Here is a 12,228-nt window from a genome sequence, read left to right as displayed (position 1 = left end):
AGCACCCACAATTTTATTCATTGTAGGGTAGCAAAAGAATTGAATTGCTTCCTATATCCAGCACCAGAGTGTCAAGTGATGATTGCAAATGGAGGAACAATAAATTGCTCTGGAAAGTGCCATAATATCAAGCTATCCATGGGAGAATATGTATTGACTAGCCCAATGCTTTCCATTCCAATGGGAGGTGCTGATGTTGTACTAGGAGTCCAATGGCTACAATCCTTGGGTACAATAGCTTTTAATTTTCAAGAACTTTTCATCAAATTTTCTACGGAAGGAAAGGAAGTTGAATTAAGGGGTATTGCAGGGAAACCAGGAAAGATAATCAGCTCTAATGGTATGACAAAGCTTCTAAAAAAGGAGCAAAGAGGTGTAATTGCACAATTATGTTCGCTAGATGTTTCCACATTGGAATCATCTATTTCTCCAGATCTCCAAAAAGTCCTGGACAATCATTCCAAGGTATTTGAGACTCCCAAAGGTCTCCCACCTATGCGTGATCATGATCATGCTATTCATCTGATTCCAGGAAGTGTTCCTCCAAACATCAGGCCGTACAGATATCCCTATGTCCAAAAAAGTGAAATTGAACGTATGGTTGCAGAAATGCTAGAGGCTGGTATAATTCAACCGAGTCAAAGTTCTTTCTCTGCTCCAGTAGTATTGGTGCACAAGAAGGATGGATCATGGCGCATGTGTCCGGATTATAGGGAGCTCAACAAGCTCACTATTAAAGATAAGTTCCCCATTCCTGTCATTGATGAATTACTGGATGAATTGCATGGATCAATTTACTTCACCAAGTTGGATCTTCGTTCGGGATATCATCAAATCAGAATGAAGATTGAAGACATTCCGAAAACGGCATTTAGAACTCATGAGGGTCATTATGAATTTTTGGTCATGCCTTTTGGCCTTACCAATGCACCTTCAACATTTCAAGGTTTGATGAATTCAATTTTCAAACCATTCCTTAGTATTTTTTGATGATATACTAATCTACAGCAAGTCTTGGAAGGATCATGTTGAACATGTTGACAGGGTGCTACAACTATTGGAGGAGAAACAATTATATGCAAAAAGATCCAAATGTTTCTTTGGAGTCCAGGAGGTGGAATATTTGGGTCATATTGTATCTCATGAAGGAGTTAAGGTAGACCCTAGCAAAATTAAAGCCATTAAGGAATGGAAAATCCCCACATCCATAAAGCATCTGCGAGGATTTCTTGGGTTGACAGGGTATTATCGCAAGTTTGTTAAGAATTATGGGAGAATAGCAGCACCTCTAACAACATTATTGAAGAAAGATGCATTTTCATGGACTCCGGAAGCAACAAAGGCCTTTGAACATCTTAAAGAGGCAATGTGCCAAGCACCGGTCTTAGCTACACCGGACTTCACAAAAACCTTTATTGTGGAATGTGATGCTTCAGGAAATGGAATTGGTGCTGTTCTAATGCAAGATGAAAGACCCATTGCTTTTGAAAGTCGTCCAATCAAGGGAAAGTTTTTAAGCAAAGCTATTTATGAGAAGGAAATGTTGGCAATACTCCATGCACTTAAGAAATGGCGACCCTACCTAATGGGAAGACACTTCAAGGTAAAAACGGATCATGATAGCCTTAAATACTTTTTAGAACAAAGATTATCCTCTGAAGAGCAACAAAAGTGGGTCACAAAGATGTTGGGTTATGACTTTGAAATCATCTACAAAAAAGGGAAGCAAAATGTGGTGGCAGATGCACTCTCAAGAAAGGATGAGGATGTGGAAGCATTGTTGTGCGCCATTTCTATTATCCAACCAGATTGGATAAACGAAGCAAGGGAGGAATGGAAGAATGACGAAGAAGTGTGGGCACTTATTCGAAAGCTACAACAAGATTCCAGTACGTTCTGATACATTTAGCTGGAAAAATGATTCGTTATGGTACAAAGATCGCTTATACCTCTGTAAGAATTCCCAGCTAAAACAAAAGATTCTTATGGAATTGCACACTTCTCCCTTAGGAGGGCACTCAGGATTTTTAAAAACTTACCACAGGGTTAAGAAGGAATTTTTTTGGGATGGCCTTAAATCAGATATTCAAAAGTTTGTGGCGGAATGTTTGGTTTGCCAACAAAATAAAGTTGAAACAATTAAGACACCGGGTCTATTACAACCTTTATCCATTCCAAGCCAACGTTGGGAGGAGGTTTCAATGGATTTTATCACAGGTTTACCCAAGTCTGAGGGAAAGAGTGTCATCATGGTGGTAGTTGACAGACTTACCAAGTATGCACACTTTTGTGCATTATCACATCCATTTAAAGCCAGTACAGTTTCTACTGCATTTATGGAAACAATTCAAAAGCTACATGGAAACCCAAAGATTATTGTAAGTGACAGAGATCCCATTTTCACTGGAAATTTTTGGACAGAATTATTTTCTTGTCTTGGTACTCAGTTAGCTCATAGCTCATCTTATCATCCTCAATCTGATGGGCAAACTGAGATAGTAAACAAATGTTTGGAAGGATATCTTCGTTGCTTTGTATCTGATAAACAGACACAATGGGTCAAATGGTTGCCTCTGGCTGAATGGTGGTATAACACTTCCTTCCATACAGCAACAAAAATGACCCCATTTATGGCACTTTATGGGTATCAACCACCATCCATCACATCATATTTAAGAGAAAATTCTAAGGTTCAGGCAGTGGAACATCACATCGAACATCAACAACAAGTCCTCCAACTCTTAAAGGATAACCTCGTGTTGGCACAAAATAGAATGAAACAACAGGCAGATCAACATCGCAGTGAAAGAAGTTTTGATGTAGGTGATTGGGTATTCCTACGGCTACAACCATATAAGCAAATGTCCCTAAAGCAAGCTAAGAAGGATAATAAATTATCACCAAAGTATTATGGTCCGTACAAGGTGTTGCAAAAGATTGGTACTATGGCATACAAATTGGAGCTTCCTGCAGCTTCTCGATTGCACCCAGTTTTCCATGTTTCATGTTTAAAGAAGGTTATAGGCGACAAGCTCCCAGTTCAAACAATATTGCCAGAACTTGACGAGGAAGGAAAAATTATATTGGAACCGGAAGCAGTCACAGAAACAAGAACTCGACAGCTACGAAATCGATCAATTTCAGAGTATCTTATCAAGTGGAAGAACTTATCCGCTGAAGATTCCACATGGGAGGATGAGAATTTTATGCAGAAGTATCCAGAACTACTCAAGCGTTGAGGACAACACTTTTTTGAAGGAGAGGGGCATGTTGGGTCCCTATAATACTAGTGATTACCCCATTACTATTGTAGTTATACCCCTTATTTATATTGTTGTGCCCCTATTACCCCCATATTGTTATTTCTGTGCCCCATAGAATCCCTCTATTGTTATTTTTGTGGCTTTATATTATTATTGTTAGGTCGGCTGGATTATATTGTGACTCCTTAGACTCCTATATATAGAAAGGAGGTTTTGTCATTTGAATCATCCAAGAATTGTTCATTTATGTAATGTAAAGGAGGTTTCCCCCTCGAAGAGGCTGAATTCTAAGGCGTTGATCTATCTTTTCTATCTTTTCTTGAGCTGGTTTCATAACAACAACTCATTGTATTTTACTTTTTCAGTTGGAGGTAATGATTTTGAATGTTTAATCAATTTAGGATTTTCATTGGTGCCTATATTACACTCCTCTATATGAGACCTTAATGGTTCCATTTTAGGTTTCCTAGGAGCATCATTTGAATCAAATAAATATTCCAGAAGGGTTAATCCCTTTGGTAAGAAGTTATCCTTGAGATTAATTACTTCGGTTTCTTCACTGATTATTTCATCAATCTCAATTTTCTCTAAGTTATCTACATCTGATTTAATAAATTTAGTTGGGTTGACTCTATCTAGTTCATCACCTTCTATATCATTTATTTATAACTCATCATTAGTGTCAGGATATATGGATTGTCAATATCTATATTATTATTTACAAACTCTTCTTCTGAAATTAAAAAGTTATTTATCTGTTTGTCATTAGAAAATATTTGCCAATTCTTCAAATTATTTGGAATTGCAAGTCTGTGCCTAACCTCAGCAGTGTATTGCTGGTTAGGTTGGAAGGGTAATTTTCAAGTGCTGGCAAACATTGCTAAACTACGGGCTTGCATATTGTGTTTTGTAGGGATTACTACAAGCTTTGTTTCTAGGAAAGTGTTAAGTATTTCTACAATAGTTCCTCTATAACAACTTAATCTAGGGTCCTTTGTCATATACATAGCATCAATCTGTTTTATAATTAGTTCATAGTCTCCCATGATAGAAACTCTTTTAGCTCCTAGATTCCTAACTAACTTAAGACCTAAAATTAATGCTTCATACTCGTCCATATTATTAGTACATTTAAAATTCAATCTATATGCATGGCCTTTTGAGTGATTATTCTCCAAATTATATATCCACACTCCTGCTCTTGCTCCTAACTTATTTACTGATCCATCAAATTCTAAATGCCATAATATCTCATGCTCATAATTTTCACTATCTGGTGCAACAAAATTTTCATCATTTACAACAATTTGACCATCTTGTTCATTGAAAAGTTATGTAGTTTAGTTAGTTTCAACTTGTGTAGAAACTGCAATTTCTTTTGGTTCTGTATTAGTATTATCTAAAAAACTTTCTTGTGTTTGATCAGCATTATATAGGATAAAATAATCGATATCTAAGTGTATGAAGTAGATGGGAAAGTTTTGAGGCCGATCCTGGCTACTTACCATATATTTCATTAAGGTTTCTTGGTATAGTTTCTTAGGTTGTCCAAAAACAGAGATTGTTGCATATGGCATATCTAGTTGTAAGGATCCCTGAGGTTTGGCTCCCCATGATATAGATAACAGCATGCCATACTTTGGTGGGATGTCGGAAAATATAATATCCATAAGGATGCTTTTGGCAAGATATTGGACTAAAGTGACACACAAGTCTTTGATCAATCCTAGACACTTTACTTGACTAGAGTCAAATGAGAATAAGTCTTTGTAAGGCCTTGTAATGTCTAGGTTTAATTTATCCATTACTGATTTGGGCATTAAGTTGTGAGAGGCCCCAGAATCCAACATTGCATTGTGTAGAATTTTGTCATGGATACTAAGGCTAATGTAAAAATGTGGAACTCCTTCTAATGGTTTTCCATTAACATCTGAACCAAATATGAGTTCTGGCTAGTCATCAAACAAGTTGACAAAATCCTCTTTTTCAACAATGTTTAAGATTTGGTTTATCTATGATTTGTAAGTTTCATTCTTAATTATTCTGTTAAAAGAACTGAAATCTTTAGCTTTGTTATCTCTACTCCTAGATTGAATGGCAAAGAGACTTTTTCTGTTTGAAGGTTTTGAATTTTTGCAGCAAGGATTTGAGTAGACTTATCTTCTTTTCCTTTATTGGGGATCTCCTTATGTGGATTTTCAAATCTGGTGTTTTGAGCTTTGTCCACTGGTTCCTTAGCTGGAATTGAAGTGGATGGTAGATCAAAAGAAAGATGCTCAGAGGTTATATATACAATTGTGGGGCCAGAAGGATTTGGGTTCTGCCTAGGGAGAATTTGGAGGATTTTTGAAACAAGGGCTTCCTTTATTTTCTTGGGTTGACTTTGCATTGTTTTCTTGGTTTGGTCAGGGACATCAACATTCTTTTTTCTTCTTAGATTATACTATTTATGTACTTAAAAAACGACAGAATCATATCCCTATTTATAATCAAATGACTCTCCAGTCTGGATTTGTAATTGTTGTAACATATGCAGTTCTTACTCATCTTGGGTTAGAAAAACAGTATCCTCATCATTTGTTCCCCTTAGGTTAATTTTTGTATCTTGTTCTGGATCTTCAGGATGGGATGTTTTTGCATAATTTTCTTGAAAAGGAGGCATAATGTTCTAATCCAATCCAATTTTCCCAATCTTTTGATTTTGGTTCTTTCTAAAGTTCGGGTTTCTACTGGAGGTGCTTGTTGGTTATCCCATTGGGGTTTCCTTTCTATGTTATCTATTCTATCCATTAATCTTTCCATACTTTTGGCTAAACTATCTATTTTAATGTCAGATGGGAGGTTTCATCCTTAGCAGTTCCTCTTTTTTCATTTCTAACTCTAGCCCTTTTAGCTAACAAATTAGCTTCAACACTAATAGCTACACTTTGCATTTCTTCTAATGTTGGGGGGTTTCTTTCCCTAAGTTGGTATGCCATATCTGTGTCAAAACCATCAGGGAAATTTATTAACGCTAATTCAGGTGAGGTCTAAGATTAAATGGGATGGCGTTATATATACTATTGAATCTAGTGCAGTAATCTTGAACAGTCTCATTAGGTCCCCTTCTAATATTCTCATATTCTGGAAGGATTTGTAGGGGATTCTTTTTATTTTCACACATGTTCAAAAATTGCAGGTGAAGTGCATCTAAACTATCAATACTATTAGCAGGCAATGCTCTAAACCATTTCCTAACATCACCAGCTAAAGTCTAGGCAAAGAGTCTCATTTGAACATTATCTGTGTCAATTTCGTGCAACTCAAAGTAATCTGTTATCTTGTTGACATGTTGTTGTGCAGTGTAATGTCATGTGCCATCAAATTGAACAATTTTACTTTGGTAGTCTGCTTGGATAACACTAAGTTGGGCAGGTAAAACAAGAGGAGCATATCTATTTGCCATGGTTGTAAGTTGGGAGGGGTTAAGATGTGGATGAAGAATGGATGAAGAACCAGGACTAGTAGGTGATGAATGGGAGATGATAGGTTGGTGAGGAAGAGTAGGTACAAATGGTGGTGAAGAATGGACTTTAGAAGGTATTATTGATGGAGTTGAAGGGAACAATGGTGAACTCAAATTAATGGATGATTTCTCAGAAAGCTCAAGGGCTGTGGCAGTATTAATGGATGATTGTGGAGATTTTGGAATGTATTCATCAATGGATTTTTTGGCATGTTGAACTTCAAGGTCTGCAATGAAATCAGGATCTAGAACAGTTTCACTGAGTGCATTTTTGAATTTTGTTCTAAATAATGAAATATCAAAGGGCACATCAAAGGGAAGTTCTTCTAAAAATAACCACTCATCAAGACATGAATTAGCTTTAACTAATGGTATCTGGCTAACTGAACTTTCTTCTTTTTTGGATTTTCTTGAAATTAGGTTGGGATTATCAACTACTAGGGCAGGGTTTGGGTCTCGATTAGCCCTAGTGAAATGAGTCTTCCTGGAAACCAAAATTTCAAAAATTCTAGTTGTTTTTGTGAGATTTTTTCAAGAAAACTTCTAACAAATGACTTTAAGAGGCTTAGAATGAATATTTATAATTTTCTTAAATTTTTTTAGGACTAAGGATTCGATTTCCTCAGTATGGTTGCCACTATTTTATCACTCAGAATTTTCTCTAGAAGTTATCAGAAGAAAGAAAATGACCGAGGTAACCACAAACTAACTTTTAAGCATAGGCTCTAGCCAACCTATGGCTCAGAGAGGGATCTCTCTATATGATTTAGCTTTGTTTGTTGGGATTTCAGGCTAGTTCTAAAGGTTCAGGGGGTTTTTGATTTGTATTGAAGATTGGATGGTGGAATCCTTAAAACAGATGGATATAATGATGTCTTTGGACCATTGGGATATGGAGTCAACAGAAGGGTAGTATAACTGGAATTAACTCACTAAAGGGAGTGTTCAAAGGGAAAACCAGCAGAGTACAGTGCAGGTCTTTGGGCCATAGGGGTGAAAAGGTCTTAACCAGGGTGAGAGAGCAACTAAGAATTCTCAGACCGGGATCAAAACGAGGAATAGATGATAATTGGAAACAAAGGGCAATTAAGAATCCTTTGCTATATCTTACAAAGAGACAACCTAAACTAAGGAGAAATCAAGAATTCCTTAACTTAGATAATCAGTAGAAAACATTTAAATGCATAACAATTAAAATAGAGTGCAATTAAGCAGATTTTGAGATATCATTCCATGTTATAGCATTCAGATTCAGATATACATTAAAGATTGTGGAAAAACTTTTAAGAAAAATGACAACAACATGAGAAAATACGTGTTTGCACTTCGCTCTACACATGAATCCTGTGAAATATCTTGTCTCTATTCATTAATCCAGCTTGCTGGTCCAGTCAGTGATACAATAGCTTACATTCTTTTCATCAAGAAGTCTGTAGAAATGTCTAAGAATCCACACTACATACTTCGAATTGTGAATTATTTATACAAAAGTTTATTACAAAATATCTTAAACCAACTTGAGATTTAATATAGGAAATACAAATATCTTCTTGCAAGAAGATAGAGATAGCTATTGAGCTGTTTTCAAGTTGTCCCTTTTATTGTGGTGCTATTGGCCTTTATAGTTTGGTTTGTAGCCCTTTATGCTGGCTTGCTGTTGTGGTCTTTTACGCTGGAATCTTCTTTAAATTTTAATTTTCACCTGATATTCTTTGACCCTAATACACTTTGGCATGCTGACCTGTTTTTATCTGTTTACCTGGATGTTCTACTTTTACTGGACAGTAACCTTTTTACTGTAAATTTCTTACAATAAATCAGTCATCCTTTCCCACCATTTATCATCAGGTAACTTGAAATTCATCATTCACCTATATATCTCATGAGCCTCGATATACATGGAAAAATTGGGCTTGGTGATGAACAAGTGTTTTATCTCATGCTGGAGAAAAAACAAATTCTCAAATGTATTATACAAAACTTTGCTTGTTGGCAATGCTTTTATTGTTGAAGTGATAGCTTGTTCTTTAGCCAACTGCCTGAGTCTCTTATCATAGTCCTGCTGTGTCATAAGTTTTTCATTAATGACCAATGGACTGGGAAATCCTTTCTCCCTCAAAATTTGGAACTTAGCCACGAATCTATCAATAGCTACCTGCATGTTTTGGCACTTTTCTTCCAAGTTTAGCATTAGGTTTCTCTTGGAAAGGAAATTCCTTATTTCCAAAATGGTTTTAGTTTTGCCTTCTATATCCGACTCATGAAGCTCATACATGTTTTTGTTGTTAAGAAAGTGGATGAGTCTATTGGCATTCGCAGGCATGTCTCCCAATTCCTCCTTGACCTTTTGGATAGCATATGTAGCTGTCTTTATCAATTTTGTTTGCTAAAAAATAACTTGAATAGATGGAAAAATATCATTGACGAAGTCAATGATATTGGCCCATAACAATTCCTTGGCTTGCCCAAGGGGTTTCTCCAATGGTAAATCTTTCTCCATAGCTTTGACTCTTTCACTCATTCTATTAGCCTTTTGTGCCTCTTCCTTTTGCATAATTTGGGCAAGTTTGTAGTCAGTTTCTAAACTTGCCACCTTTTATCTTAGTTTGTTCATCTCTATAGCTTGGATTGACATTTCATCCATGGCTTTGATTAATTTTTCTGCCTCTTCTTGATGTACCTGTTGCTGTAGACTCTATTGTGACTGGAAATGCTGTGGCAGGTGGAGCTGTAGGTGCTAGTGTGGAAGGGACTGTTGTAGATACTGTAGGGATGAAATTTGTGGAAGTTGTGGCTATGTCAGTTTGTTTTAATTGTATCAAGCTATCCAATTCTTTCTCTGTCTCCCTTAGTTGATCATTAAGTTGTAGGACCAAGTCCATCAGCTCCTCATGCTTGTGCTGGGTCTCCAAAAATTTAAGTGTTTGAGGATGTTGCAGCTGGGGTATTTTTAATTGCTTAAGTGCAGCAATATCATCGATTTTCTTCTTCTTTATGAGCTTCTTTGTAGCTTTAATATCTTTTGGATCATGTCCCAACTCAATAACTAAGTCTTCCAAAGACTTAATCCTACTATCCTTAGCCTGTGAGGAGGCCTTCTCCAACTGAAACTGTTCCAAGATGTTGGTCAATGAACTTTGTAGATGATGGGAAGCTATCGCTATACCTGTAAGGGTGGAGTATATCATCTCTCTAGCATGTTTATGTTGTTCTATTTGGTCTATGGGATGAATATCCCTTGATAATACTTCAAAGTCAACCCTCTTGAAGTCTGATGATGTCTTGGTATGTTGTGTTGTAGGTTTGATAAAGGAGATTTGAAGCTTTCCCTCCTTGAAGTCAAAAGCTGACATCAACCTTGTTTGATTTTTGGGAGTGATTTTTAGATATTGAGCATATGTCTAAGATTTGAGATTCTCACTCCTCATTTTGATTTCTTTATATATGTCCTTTATGTCTTGGTCCTTGTCAGCAAGCCTACTAAATGAAGACACTTCTATACTTAGTTGCCTTTCTAAGATCTCGTTTTGTGATGTAGAGGGCTCATGCATTTCTTCAGATAAAGCAGTGCCTTTACTTCTGTCCAGCTCAGTATCAGTTATTTCTACTGAGCCCTCTGTGTCCTCCTGCTCTGTAATAGGATTTAGCTCGAGCCTTTTGCTCCAACTAGTCTCATATTGTGTATTTGATGTGCCCATTCTTGAACTTGAGGGTTCCTCCCTAGTCCTTTTGGGTTCTTTTCCTCATTCTAAGGAGTCTGCATGATAGGAAGGGTGCTCATGCTGGCTCTTGCTATTCAGGTACCTGCAGAAATGAGCTCTCATCAAACTACTTTTCTAAGTCACATAAGGCATTTTCTACATCTACCTTTGTATTTTCTCTGTCTACAAGAGTGTTTTCCACCCACTCAAATTGATTTTCATATCTTTCTATCTCTAGTATGGGGTAGTGGATATAAGGTCCCAACTTGGCCTTTTTTCTAAATCTGGTCATAAATTCTTGAGGGTCAAACCTCCACATGAAACTCTGTTGGATCTTCATTTGCTACAAAATTTGGTCTGCCTCCTTCCCTGCCTCTCTAGAATTGTAGATGAAGAAGCCTAATTGGTTTTTTACTTTGAATTGTGATCTTTTCTTGGCCGAGACAAAATTTATCTCATCAGAGTTCATTATTTGCCTATAGTACTCTAGAGAAAATAACCTCATGGGGAGGTATTTGGGTAGTTTATATGGTGCAAGATAGCAACCATAAATCCTTATCTCTGTGTGGTTTTGGTAAAAGTACCAATCTCCCACTTTTCTTTGTTTAGACAACTGAAGGACACTTTTGATCTCTGGACTTATCCTGGGTGGAGGGCTTCCTTTCAGCATAGTCATGACTAGATGAACAAAAGAATCTATGAAATCTGAATAGGTATATGGTGAGTCATACTTATGGAACAGTGGGGTCCAAAAAATGACAGACCTAGGCTGGCCTTTGGTATCCAGCTTTCAGAGGGGAAAAGGAAATCTGTCTAGCTGATAATATAAGAACATATGGTAGAGGACAAACGAGTATTTGAACACTCTTTCATTGTTCATCCTGGTGAACTGTTCATGCATTCTCTGAACTATGAACTCAGCATAATTGTACACAACAGTAGGAGGTTGTCCTGGGGTATAGATTTACATGACAACCAAGACAAGTTCATCAACAAATTCATCAGCAAAGCAGCCTAGGACACATGATATCATGGTGACGATTTGTTTTCCCCTTTCAGAGAACATGGCATAAAGATATGGGGGGGGGGGGGGGGGATTTTTAGGAATGTAATGCTCCTCAACAATGAAATGTTGGAACAATTGGGCTAGTCTAGAGGGACTTAATTTGGAATATTGGTCTAACAAATCTCCAATTGAGAGTGGAGTCAGGTTTGTTCCTGGTTGGAGTTGTAACATTTCATTGATGGATTCCGCTGTGATAGTAAACAACACCTTTTGGTCATGAGACATTATGGCTCTATGCCTAGGGATGTAGCATGCATAACACATATGAACAATTTTTGTGAAGATATGTACTTAGGGGAATTGATATTTGGGAAAATATGACTCCCAAAGCCCAATATCATCAGCATGGTTGAGATATTTGTCCCTGCTTAGACAATGGATTTTAAGCAAGTGGCCCTGGGTAGATGTATTTTTAATTTGGAAGTCCCTGTCAGCCAAGGGAAGGTGGTCGAGGTCCAAATGGGGAGTTATGATAGGTCTAACGTCCAACGCAATAGGGGCAGCCATTATTCAGTTCTTGTGGATTTGAATTAGGCACTGGGGGTTTATTTAAAGGTTTTAAATGGAAATTGGAAACTATCAGAGGTTTTGGCAACGGGTTTTCAAATTTAAGCTATTTTTCGATTAATTTTACTTCATGAAAATACTTGATAGGCTAAACGTTTCCAATTTTGAATGGGGAGTGGTATTCTA

Source organism: Pinus tabuliformis, chromosome 9 (genome assembly GCF_031772625.1).
Source record: "Pinus tabuliformis cultivar Carrire ecotype Pingquan chromosome 9, CPIR1, whole genome shotgun sequence".
In the NCBI taxonomy this organism is placed as follows: Eukaryota; Viridiplantae; Streptophyta; class Pinopsida; order Pinales; family Pinaceae; genus Pinus; species Pinus tabuliformis.
The sequence above is the reverse complement of the archived record's forward strand: the minus strand, read 5'-3'. Positions refer to the sequence as shown.